The sequence below is a fragment of the Oryctolagus cuniculus genome, chromosome 2, assembly GCF_964237555.1.
Source record: "Oryctolagus cuniculus chromosome 2, mOryCun1.1, whole genome shotgun sequence".
In the NCBI taxonomy this organism is placed as follows: Eukaryota; Metazoa; Chordata; class Mammalia; order Lagomorpha; family Leporidae; genus Oryctolagus; species Oryctolagus cuniculus.
In genome coordinates, this window is record NC_091433.1 from 5,400,969 (window position 1) to 5,414,223 (window position 13,255).

At 49.2% G+C, this 13,255-nt stretch overlaps 1 long non-coding RNA gene across 3 annotated transcripts in view; it reads right to left on the bottom strand.

Annotated features, from left to right (window-relative positions):
* The window catches only part of LOC127486159 (uncharacterized), a 40,117-nt gene extending 34,908 nt beyond the window's left edge, over positions 1-5,209 (bottom strand). For 2 of the 3 annotated variants that reach the window (XR_007912913.2, XR_011386833.1), the window contains exon 1: positions 5,137-5,199. This is a non-coding gene — a long non-coding RNA (uncharacterized lncRNA). Of the gene's footprint in view, positions 1-5,136 lie in introns of all 3 variants that reach the window. The other variant, XR_007912914.2, reaches the window with a different exon arrangement.
* Positions 5,210-13,255: the final 8,046 nt, after the last annotated feature.

The following is a 13,255-nucleotide window of genomic DNA, read 5'->3' on the forward strand; positions in this document are numbered from 1 at the left end:
CCAGCAGGGTTTGAAGAGGTGTAAGTGCTATGGGCTCCTTCACACTTGGCTGGCCAGACTGGAATGCACCTCACGGGCCCTTAGGCCCATCTATTGTGAGCCTTGATTCCATGATACCTTCTGCCTTTAATTCCAGCAGAGGGAGTGAACGTGTACATGGGGTGATGTATGTTCACCTCCTCAAAGAGCTTATGCAGGGGGCATGTGTGAACTGTGTTGATCTCTCTGCCTACTGCCTCATGGGAGTTCTTTGCTTTCTAATATCTCTAGCTTAGGTTAGATTTTGGCCTATGTCTGGAGGATTTGCTATTAACCTCCCATTTGTGTTCTAATACACTTCTTTAGGAAACACAAGGGAGGGCTGATCAGGGGCAAGGCGATGTAGATGTGGTTTGTAGGCCTCCCAGGGTGTATGTGTAAATGGTCTTCACTGGCCACTCGCCTTGCCTTACTCCTATATTCTTGGTGCAGACACCTGACTTCACCTAGCATGAGTTTGGACACCTGTTGTACTCTTCCTTTATCGCCGTTGTTCCATGATGTCTCAGTGGTTTTTAGTGACTTGCGGGGATGTAGTGAAGAGAAACATCAGAATCTCTTCCTCAACGCAGGCCTCCAGGAAGGCACCTTTTCCAAATTGGTCTTTGACAGTCCTGCGTCTGTCCCCCAAGTTTGGAGTAGGTGTATGACTACGTTTTCTAACGACAAATTTCCACGAGAGGGCAGAGATGCACCCTAAGGTCTGTAGTGGGTGCCACATTGAGTCTGGTGTCTGGGTCAAGCCACCTGGAGGCCTTGGGATTACCAACCAGTTACTGGATAGCAGTGGATCCCACTCAAACAGCACCATCAGAGGCCATCTTGTCCTCAGATATAAAGGCATAAGGGCTTAAATATATGGAGCCACTAAATTAGCTCAACATAATTTTTAGAAATTGAGTTGATATAGCTGATAGCATATACTTGCACTTAAAATAGCCATTATCCACATTATAGAAATTCGTTGGAATTATATGGCTATGAGAAATGCAAGTCTGTACCAGGAGGATCAGGAAAACGGTCACTAATGACTTTAATCAGCAGTTTGGTAAGGGTGGATGAGTCAGGACTTGCTAAGCATGTTGGAATAGCCACAGCTGGACTCCATGATACTTACAGGGAGATCCTTGAAGCTAGAACTCCGGGAGAAATCTACCAAACCACTGAATCTAGGGAGTACCTCTCAATAAAAGACCCTCTTCTTCCTACTCTGCATCCCAAATCTCACATGAGATTGTCATTGATCCATCTGGCCAGGTTTCAAACTGGTTCTGCTGGTTCCTGCTGCTATTGCCAATGATAAATCCCTTTTGCTGTGAATTGAACAGGAATTGGCTCCCCAAACCCACGTGAATGTTTATCCTCAAAGTCTAAGTCTGTTCACAGTTCATGAATTAATGGTTCATGGATTAATTGGCCTAATTATAGTAGCTAGGAGATGGAACAGTGGAAATCTTTGGGTTGTTGGCCTTGCCCTTGGTAGGCAGTTCTGGTGAGAAGATTGGTTATTTAAGCTGAGTTTGGCTTCTCTCTGCATCTGACTCACCATTTGATCCTCCACATGTGCTCTGCCATCAGCCTCTACCAGACCAATGGGGCCACCCCATTCTGAACTGTAACCTTTATTGAGAGGAAATAAACCTTTTCCTTCCAAAGAAGCTCCTGTTGGATATTTTAATGTAACAAAGCTAACTGATACACCTTCCTAGGAGGGCAGAAAATATTCCTGAGACCAAGGGTGTGTGTCTCTGGTATATTTGGCTTCTGGAATCCTTTGGGCAAAAGGCTGGGTCTCTTGAACTGGAAATCGGATGGGGGATCATAATTATCCACACAGTGGCTGACGTCAGTCTGCCTCTCCATTAGCATGCATGGGGCCACTTGGTGAATTTCCCATCTCATCTCTGGGCTTACCATGGAATCAAGACATTGCCACTGATCTTTGTGGGTCTGGGATCTTTTCTTTGCCAGAGTAGTAACTGCACCAGCTTTAGACTCTCACGGTTCCTGGCCACCACCTGCCTCTGCCTGCATTCGGTCATCTTTGTTGGTACTCGGGAACGTAATCTGTAGCCTGTCCTCCTCACGCCCCTTCCTTTAGAGGTCAGTTTACCACTGTGCTGCGTAGTGGCTTCAGTTCCATCATGAGTGTATTTCTAATTGCTCAAATGAAGGCATGTTTTCCCGGTACTCCTGAAAACATAACTAGTAAAACTACCTTCCTGTGAAAAATCTATTCTGAAACCTCCACATATCCAGACCCTGACTCAGTGTTCCATGAAGGCAATTTTGGCATCTCCGTATCAATTCTACTGTAGGTGATTACAATGCAGTCACACTGCTCAGAGTCAAGGTCGGGGAAGGCCTCAGTCCAGATGCTGGCAGTGGACAAACTTCTGCCCCTCAGGGCTCTCCTTTGGACGAAGACACGACTTCCATGGCCCACTCTTGGCCTGGAATATAATACTGGATTGGACATAGATCTAAAGGATATGCGTCCGTATAATGTACCATTTTGGTACCTGAAAGTACCATGACTCGAAGATGACAACCTAGACAACTAGAGCTCAACTGAACAGTCCCACTAGCAGCCACAGTCCCAGATGTGACCCCCTTACTAGATCAAGTTAATGAGGCCTTAGGTATGTCTATTGGATGAGGTCATATTCTTATTGGAAGAAAAAGCATTCTCATTCCTGTGTAATGGGAAGTACAAGACGCTGGCAAATGTTTGTAGAAAAGTCCAGATAGGGGCTGGCATTGCGGGTGAGGCTACCACCTGCAATGCCAGCATCCCATGTGGGAGCCCACTTGAGTTGCTCCACTTCTGCTCCAACTCCCTGCTGAGGTGCCTGGGAAAGCAGCAAAGGTGGCCTGGCTGCCTGGGCCCCGGCACCCATGTGGCAGACCTGGAGGAAGAAAGGTGCTGGCTGTGGCCTGGCCGTTTGGGGAGTTAACCAGCAGATGGAGGATCTGTCCTCCTCTCTAGATCTGCCTTTTGAGTAAATAAGAATGAAAGGGTCCAGATAGTAAGTATTTAAGACTTGCAGGGGCCGGCACTGTTTCGTAGCAGGTAAAGCTGCTGCTGCAGTGCTGGCATCCTATGTGGGCACCGGTTCAAGCCCCAGCTGCTCTTTGGTCCAGCTCTCTGCTGTGGTCTGGGAAAGCAGAAGATGGTCCAAGTCCTTGTGCCCCTGCACCAGCGTGGGAGATTGGAGGAAGCGCCTGACTCCAGGCTTTGGATTGGCATAGCTCCAGCCGTTGTGGCCATCTGGGACCTGAACCAGGGGATGGAAGACCCCTCTCTCTCTGACTCTCCTTCTCTAACTCTGCCTTTCAAATCCTTAAAAACTGGTTTGTCAAAGGTTTTTCTTTTTAAACTAAAAGACTTCGCAAGTTCAAGTGATCCTCCTTACAACTCCTCACTCTTGATATACCTGTACAAAAGCAGCCACACAGAATACATGAGGGAAAAGAGTGTGGCTCTGTTCCAATAAGATGTTGTTTACTAAAGCCTGTAGTAAGGTTTGGCAGATGAGTTGTAGTCTACCAACACTTGGACAATAGCATGCAGCTTTACCCCAGGGGGCTGTGATTCTCCAACTCAGTAATGTGTAGTCTGACGAGATCTGGGCCATCTGGGTGTTCTACAGGCATCATGTTGCATTTCTACACCTGAGATGTCGGCCAGTCAGATCATGAGCTACAAATGGCTGTGCACAGTGACCTTGGCGATACGCCCTCCAGAGGTAGAAGATAACCTTGACAGAGTCCACATCAGTCACGTTTTACAGGGTCTGGATATCAAGAACGTGCCAGCACATCTCAATTGTGTCTGTTTGTATCCTTTGAGAGGCAGGCACCAAGATTCAGTTTTATGTGCAAGAAGTTTGAGATACTTGTAAAAGGAGAAAGCGGGGCTAGGCACGGAGAAACTTCATCCTCAATGCAGGTGTGGTATGAAGGGCTCGGGAAGGAGAGGGCTGGTTTGTACTCACAGGGTTAAGTACCTACTCTAGGTATCTTTACCTTCTTACCCCAGAGCATGGGGGAACACTATTTTCTGGGGGGCTGATGGTGTGATTGATGTCTTAACCAGATTGTCTTACGCTGTGGGTAAGGCCACAGACAATCTTGGTGAATGAGGAGAACACAGCTCATGACCCTGGGTTCCACCGAGAGCATCAGTAGCACATTTTTCATGGTATTTTTCTAGACTCGTCTTGGATCCTTGACAGCTTTCGTGCTTAGGCCCTTCAAATCCTCATGACAAAGTTCTTGGAATATCTGTCCATCGTGAGGCCTCCCTGATGTGGGCTACCTGCATTTCATGGCCCCTCCCTGTAACAGCATCCTGTTTTTCTTCAGTCCGTATGCTAGGTTGACTCTCGTCAGTGGATTATCGCCTTAATCAGGTTATCTTCACTCTGGTGGCACTAGTGGGAGGACTTGCATGTTAGCAGAAAGGAGATGGTTTAGAGGCAGGCTCTTTAATGAGGGGACATCTTTGAGAAAGTAAGTTGGTCTGGTCAAATCCTTGTAAGCATGCTTAAAGACCACATGGCAAATCACTAATAGTTCTTGCTGGCAGGAGAGCCCTTGTCTATGGAATATTTTGCTCAGGCTGTAGGCCTCTATCTAGGGTTTCTTATGTCCAGCAGAGGGGTTTATGGAACATGAGTTCCTGTAATAACAATAAGAAATGGATCTATTGTGATTAAACTCTCCTGTGCAGGTTACAAGGACATACGTGTCAGTGGCCTCACCTTTTAACTCTTGGCTAGAGAATGTCCTATTGTGAGAAAGGACCTGGAGAAGGGACACTGGTCTTAAATATCTCCCTGCTTTGCTTGTGCCTCATGACTAATCCTATCCTTGAAATTGTTCCTGAGGCTTGATGTTGGGTAAGCTCTGAGATACTTGTGAGCCTAATTCAGTAATCCTGTCTCATATGTTTCTTAACTGGTTCAGACTGTCATAACAAAATACCATGACTTGGTGGCTTATTTACAACACACAGCTCATGCTTTTGGAGGCTGGAAGTCTGAGATGGCATCAGAACGCCTTAGGGATTGGCAAGGGCCCCCTTCCACTTACCAAGGCTGAGCTGGTGACTTGTATCTCACGTGGCAGAGAACACAAAGCAGGAGCAAGCTCTCACGTGTCTAAGCCCCCATTATGAGGGCTCCGCACTTATGACCTCATCTAATTCTAATCAGCTCCATCTGATGCAACCAGCAATGCAGTGGGGTTATGGGTACCATATATGAATGGGGGTGTATACAAGCATTTACTCCGTTAGTGGTTCAGAAGGAGACCTAAGTCAGAAGCAGCACACTTAATCCCTACCAGACCCTTGGGCACCATGCAACCAAGTGCTGGGATTGACAGGGTAGAATAGAAACCTGAAGATGCTCAAAGCCTCTGTCCCCCGGAGGAGAGGAACATTTAGGGGAGTCAGTGCCAACTGCTGACACCATTCTTGAGTGTCTTGGGTCCAGGTATGTTTGAAACTCTGCCCAGAGCAAGCCTGGTTAAGTGAGGGTCTTGATGATGATACACAAAACTTAACCCAATTTCAGTTGGGCTTTCCTTCCCAGGCATCTGAAAGATGCTGAAAGCATTTTCCCAGCTTTGCTGTTGGAAAAGACTGTTGAAATCTTTACTTAATGTATGCTAAACTGATCTTCTGTATATAAAGAGAATCGAAAATGAATCCTCATGTGAATGGAAGGGGAGAGGGGGAGTGGGAAAGGGGAGGGTTGCAGGTGGGAGGGACGTTATCGGGGGGAAGCCATTGTAATCCATAAGCTGTACTTTGGAAATTTATATTCATTAAATAAAAGTTAAAGTACAGCTTATGGATTACAATGGCTTTCCCTCCCCCCCCCCCGCAACGTCCCTCCCCCCCCGCAACGTCCCTCCCCCCCCGCAACGTCCCTCCCCCCCCGCAACGTCCCTCCCCCCCCGCAACGTCCCTCCCCCCCCGCAACGTCCCTCCCCCCCCGCAACGTCCCTCCCCCCCCGCAACGTCCCTCCCCCCCGCAACGTCCCTCCCCCCCCGCAACGTCCCTCCCCCCCCGCAACGTCCCTCCCCCCGCAACGTCCCTCCCCCCGCAACGTCCCTCCCCCCGCAACGTCCCTCCCCCCGCAACGTCCCTCCCCCCGCAACGTCCCTCCCCCCGCAACGTCCCTCCCCCCGCAACGTCCCTCCCCCCGCAACGTCCCTCCCCCCGCAACGTCCCTCCCCCCGCAACGTCCCTCCCCCCGCAACGTCCCTCCCCCCGCAACGTCCCTCCCCCCCGCAACGTCCCTCCCCCCCGCAACGTCCCTCCCCCCCGCAACGTCCCTCCCCCCGCAACGTCCCTCCCCCCCGCAACGTCCCTCCCCCCCGCAACGTCCCTCCCCCCCGCAACGTCCCTCCCCCCCGCAACGTCCCTCCCCCCCGCAACGTCCCTCCCCCCCGCAACGTCCCTCCCCCCCGCAACGTCCCTCCCCCCCGCAACGTCCCTCCCCCCCGCAACGTCCCTCCCCCCCGCAACGTCCCTCCCCCCCGCAACGTCCCTCCCCCCCGCAACGTCCCTCCCCCCCGCAACGTCCCTCCCCCCCGCAACGTCCCTCCCCCCCGCAACGTCCCTCCCCCCCGCAACGTCCCTCCCCCCCGCAACGTCCCTCCCCCCCGCAACGTCCCTCCCCCCCGCAACGTCCCTCCCCCCCGCAACGTCCCTCCCCCCCGCAACGTCCCTCCCCCCCGCAACGTCCCTCCCCCCCGCAACGTCCCTCCCCCCCGCAACGTCCCTCCCCCCCGCAACGTCCCTCCCCCCCGCAACGTCCCTCCCCCCCCGCAACGTCCCTCCCCCCCCGCAACGTCCCTCCCCCCCCGCAACGTCCCTCCCCCCCCGCAACGTCCCTCCCCCCCCGCAACGTCCCTCCCCCCCCCGCAACGTCCCTCCCCCCCCGCAACGTCCCTCCCCCCCGCAACGTCCCTCCCCCCCGCAACGTCCCTCCCCCCCGCAACGTCCCTCCCCCCCGCAACGTCCCTCCCCCCCGCAACGTCCCTCCCCCCCGCAACGTCCCTCCCCCCGCAACGTCCCTCCCCCCGCAACGTCCCTCCCCCCCGCAACGTCCCTCCCCCCCCGCAACGTCCCTCCCCCCCCGCAACGTCCCTCCCCCCCCGCAACGTCCCTCCCCCCCCCGCAACGTCCCTCCCCCCCCCGCAACGTCCCTCCCCCACTCCCACTCCCTCTCCCCTTCCATTCACATCAAGATTCATTTTTGTTTCTTTATATACAGAAGATCAGTTTAGCATACATTAAGATTTCAACAGTTTGCTCCCACACAGAAACATAAAGTGAAAAATACTGTTTGAGTACTAGTTATAGCATTAAATCTCAATGTACAGCACACTAAGGACAAAGATCCTACATGAGGAGTAAGTGCACAGTGACTCCTGTTGTTGACTTAACAAATTGACACTCTGTTTATGGCATCAGTAATCACCCTAGGCTCTTGTTATGAGCTGCCAAGGCTATGGAAGCCCCCTGAGTTCACTGACTTTGATAATTTTTAGACAAGGCCATGGTCAAAGTGGAAGTTCTCTCCTCCCTTCAGAGAAAGGTACCTCCTCCTTTGACCTGTTCTTTCCACTGGGATCTCACTCGCAGAGATCTTTCATTTAGGTCCCCCCCCCCCCCAAGAGTGTCTTGGCTTTCCATGCCAGCAATACTCTCATGGGCTTTTCAGCTGGATCCGCATGCCTTAAGGGCTGATTCTGAGGCCAGAGTGCTGTTTAGGACATCTGCCATTCTATGGGTCTGCTGTGTATCTCGCTTCCCATGTTGGATCATTCTCTCCCTTTTTTGTTCTATCAGCTAGTATTTGCAGACACTTTTCTAGTGTATGTGATCCCTTTGGTTCTTAGTCCTATCATTATGATCAATTGTGAACAGAAATTGATCACTGGGACTAGTGAGATGGCATTGGTACATGCCACCTTGATGGGATTGAATTGGAATCCCCTGGTATGTTTCTAACTCTACTGTTTGAGGTAAGTCAGCTTGAGCATGTCCTGAATTGCACATCTCTTCCTTCTCTTATTCCCACTCTTATATTTAACAGCGATCACTTTTCAGTTAAGTTTCAGCACTTAAGAATTGTGTATTGATTACAGTATTCAACCAAAAGCATTAAATACAAACAAAATACTAAGGGATAACATTTAGTTGTTCATCAACAGTCAGGGCGAGGGCTGATCAAGTCACCATTTCTCATAGTGTTCATTTCACTTTAACAGGTTTCCTTTTTGGTGCTCAGTTGTCACCTATCAAGGAGAACAAGTGGTATTTGTCCCTTTGGGATTGGCTTATTTCACTCAGCATAATGTTTTCCAAATTCCTAACAGGGATCACTTTTCAGTTAAAATTTAAACACCTAAGAATAATTGTGTGTTAATTACAGAGTTCAACCAACGGTACTAGAACAAAATACTAAAATGGATAAAGTATTACATTGTACATCAACAGTCAGGACAAGAGCTGATCAATCCCACTCCTTGGAATTTACCCAAAGGAAATTAAATTGGCAAACAAAAAAGCTGTCTGCACATTAATGCTTATTGCAGCTCAATTCACAATAGCTAGTACCTGAAACCAACCCAAATGCCCATCAACAGTAGACTGGATAAAGAAATTATGGGACATGTACTCTATAGAATACTATATAGCAGTCAAAAACAACGAACCTGGTCATTTGCAACAAGATGGAGGAATTTGGAAAACATCATGCTGAGTGAACTAAGCCAGTCCCAAAGGACAAATATCATATGTTCTCCCTGATCAGCGACAACTGAGCACCAAAGGGGAAACAGTGACATGCTGTCTAATGGACCCAGGCTCCCAAACTCTTGAAGCCAACTTGTTTCCCAATGTGATGGTGACTTAAATCAGTTTCTGGCCAGGTAGTTCATGACATTGGGATTGTGCAAAAAGTTCTTGTAAAATAACTGAATTTCAAGTGCCCTATGAGATGGTGCAGGAGAAGCACCCAATGATGTCTCAGTCTCCAAAAGCAAAAGGTGATGTGGAACAAGCCTCACGATCAAAGTACCACTTTCAGGAGACACAGATGTTTGGGCACAAATGCTCTTTTCCCCAATTTGTGTAAACCTGCCCCCGAGAGTGTTGGCTGCCAAAGGCATACAGCAGCCCTACCTGCTGCAGAATCGCCTTTGGCCAACAGTGAGCTTCCTTGCCCAAGAAGGTACCAGGGCCACGGAGCTTGACTGACACGTGGCACCGGGGGTGCAAAGCGAATCAGCCGTGTGGCGCCAGCGCTCCCTCTAGTGGCAGACGGACGCTGATCTTCCACAGAGACCCTTCCTTGCCCTGCTTCTACCTAGTTTCCCTTTCCTGAGAGCTACCTAGGTGCAGGGCTTTCGCCCAAAGCCCCGCCTCAGGTCAGCTTTCAGGAAGTCTAAGATAAGCATCAATGTTGGAGTACAGGAACGAGACAAACAGGAGGCAGATGACGCACTCAACGGCTGGACAAACGAGAGACTTGCTACTGGCAAGGGTGGAGACTTCCCTTCTTGTACTAAGTCTCTGTAGTCAGTTACTTGTTATCAGCTGGTTCTGGGCCAGTGGGTAGTAGGTGAGGTTAAGTTGGTTTGCGTGGACCCTGGGGCTTTAGGGTGGGGTTGTTCTTATATCAAGCTTGGACCCTGATTCAAATAAGACACCTATGGTAGACATTTCTGAGGTGACTAAGGAAACTTGGAGAGACCACTTGATACAGAACTGTTTGTTTCATCATCCTGAAAGGCAGTACAGAGGGGGAAGAGTTCTTCCACCTGCTGGCTCACTCCTCAGATGGTTGCAACAGCTGAGGCTGAGCAAGGCTGTAGTCAGGAGCCCAGAACTCCATCTGTGTCTTCCACATGTGTGGCAGGGACCTAAGAACTTAAGCCATCTTCTGCATTTCAGGATGCATTTGTAGGAAACTGCATCAAATGTGGAGTAACTGGGACCCGAAGTGGAACTCTGATATGGGATGCCAGTGTCCCAAGCAGTGGCTTTAACCCACTGTACCATAACGCCTTCCCTGGTGTGACATTGTCTTTATAAAGTCCTTATTTAAGAGCTACACAACAGCAAACTTACACAGTATAATTCTATAATTCACTTTAACCCTGCAATGGGGTTAAGTACAGATGAGAGCAGAAATACAAGGCCCTTTGATAATTGAGGTTGGTAATGGATACTTGGGATAGTGCGTTCTCACACTGTATGTTTCAAACATTCAATAGAAAATTTTAAAATGTTGGCGGTTCTATGGTCATTGAGCAGTGACCTTCCTTCTGATGAATTGGCTCTGCCATTATTGCATTGCCTGGAGTCTGACTAGCTGTCAAAGGGCAGGACCTGGGATTTCCTCCTGTCTAGTTGTAAGCATTGAGTAGAAGGTCTTGGGAATCAGGATCCAGAGCCACCCAGAAACATGATCACTGCTTTCTGTTGCATCTCCCTTGGGTGCTGATGTGGCTGCCACGTAAGGCTGGCTGGAAAGATCTCCCCACAGGCTTTTAAGTCTTCAGCATTGTATAACCAGGCTCACTGCTAAGGATGAGAACGCAGGGTTGTGAGAGGCCTTCGGGAATTACCTTCTCGACACACCTCTGAGAAAGAGGCGCTTGCTCCCCACGTGGCCCCACTCTGCCCTGGGCCAGCTTAAGCAGAAGGAACGGAGAGATTGCTATAGCAGTTCCTGCTTCCACAAGGGGACCCACAGCCTCTCCAGGGGAACAGAAGTGCAGCCCCTGTTGAGTGGTTTAAACAGTTATTCATGATAAAGCCATGGGGTCATAGCAGGGGTGATTGTTAGATGCAGGGTTACATCCCAGAAAATGTGTTTCTCAGATGCCGCTTTTGCACCACGGACATGAATACTAACAGAATTCTAACCCCAGCATTGTCAAATCTGTATAAAGTGATCATGCTAAGAATGTTGACTATACTTTCTTCTTTCATTAGACCTCTTTAAAACTAGATCTATTTAAAACTAGATGTATTTTGGGAGACCTGGAAGAAGCTTTTGGCTTTGGCCTAGCCCAGCAGGGCCACTGAAGTTATTTGAGGAATAAACCAGCAGACCGAAGATCTGTTTCTCCCTCTCTCTGTAACTGCCTTTCAAATAAACTGATCATTTAAAGTAAAATAAATCTGAATATAGACCTACCATATAGTCCAGCCATCCCACTCCTGGGAATTTACCCAAATGAAATGAAATCAGCATATGAAAGAGTTATTTGTACTCTCATGCTCACCGCAGCTCAAGTCACTATAGTTAAGAAATGGAATCAACCCAGATGTCCACCAACTGATGACTGGATAAAGAAACTATGATACACACACACACACACACACACTATGGAGTACTACTCAGCTCCAAAAAAAAATCCTGTCTTTTGCAACAAAATGGATGCGAGTGGAAAACATTATACTTAGTCAAATAAGCCAATCCCAAAATGACAGACATCATTTGTTTTCCCTGATGAGGGGTAACTAATAGAGTATATAAAATGTAATATATTGGAGTGAAATGGACATTGAGGTTTGATGATTGTTTACAGCCCTTGTCACTTCTGTTGAGGAACAGTGTTATTTTTTCTTCATACTATTTGTTGAACTTTTACTTAGTGCAGGGGTAACTTTATGATTCATTAAGGAAACTGAAAGTATATCTTTGTAAAATGTAAGAGTGGAAATGGGAAAAGGAGGAGGAAGAAGAGCTGGAGCACGGATTGAAGGTAGCATATGGTAGAGAGTATCAAGATGTTAATTATCTGTATATATGAAATAAACTTGTATAAATTAAAAAAAAAAACTAGATGTATTTAAAAATCCCAAGTGTTGTCACAACCCTCCAAACACCACAATAAACTTAATCCTATTTTCATGGCAGTGTCCAACTGTACTTAGTTGAAAGGCAGACTGACACAGATCTCTCACCTGTTGATTCACTCCCCAAATGCTTGCAACACCAAGAGATGGGCCAGGCTGAAGCCAGGAGCTCCGTCTGGGTCTCCCATATGGGTGACAAGCACCAGGCTTGACTCGCCAGCTGCATCCCAGGCTGTGCGTCAGCAGAAAGCTGGAACAGATGGCAGAGTCAGCGCTTGAACCCCGACACTGCAGTGTGGGATGTGGGCATCCCAAGTGGGGACTTAACTGCTGCACCAAATACCCATCCCATCATTGATCTTTTAAAACCATCAAATTTTAGCAAGTTGGTTTTTAGAGTACCTTACTTCCTAGAAAAACTCTGGCTTTTATAAGACTGTTCACTCAGTGGTGTGTGGGTGAATGACACACACTGGGGCCGGGGTGGGGGGGTGTCCTTATTTGTAGGGTTTGCCAGTTTCCCCGGTGTAAATTCTCTCACCATGCTTAAAGCTGCCAAAGCAAAGTCACAGAATGTGGCACTCGGGAGCAGCATTCAGTCAGCTTTTGTGAGTAGCCACGGCAGCCCCACCAGGATGCTGCTTCCACTCCAGCCCACCTGTGAATGACACTTAAGTTTTTTCATATCTGCATTTTAGATTCTGCTTGGATTCGTCATGTTTTTGATTTTGTATTTTAGATTCTTGCTACGTGGATCAGGGAAGTACTATTCTTTCACCATTTTCAATCTATTGTGAGGTGGGATCTAAATTCCTATTTCGGGTCCTTGCCACCTAGGGAAGCATCCTAAGTACAGGCATATATATGGCGCACAAAGTGATAAAATGTATTTAAAAGGTGAGAAACACACACGTGTAGTTCAGGATTAGAGTGGGCTGGGAAGGGAAAGGGGTAGGAGGGAAGTAGTGCCCCACACCTGTCTCCTCCCTGCAGGGAGGGGGGTAGGAGGGAAGTAGAGCCCCACACCTGTCTCCTCCCTGCAGGGAGAGGGGGGTAGGAGGGAAGTAGAGCCCCGCACCTGTCTCCTCCCTGCAGGGAGGGGGGTAGGAGGGAAGTAGAGCCCCACACCTGTCTCCTCCCTGCAGGGAGAGGGGGGTAGGAGGGAAGTAGTGCCCCACACCTGTCTCCTCCCTGCAGGGAGGGGGGTAGGAGGGAAGTAGAGCCCCACACCTGTCTCCTCCCTGCAGGGAGAGGGGGGTAGGAGGGAAGTAGTGCCCCACACCTGTCTCCTCCCTGCAGGGAGGGGGGTAGGAGGGAAG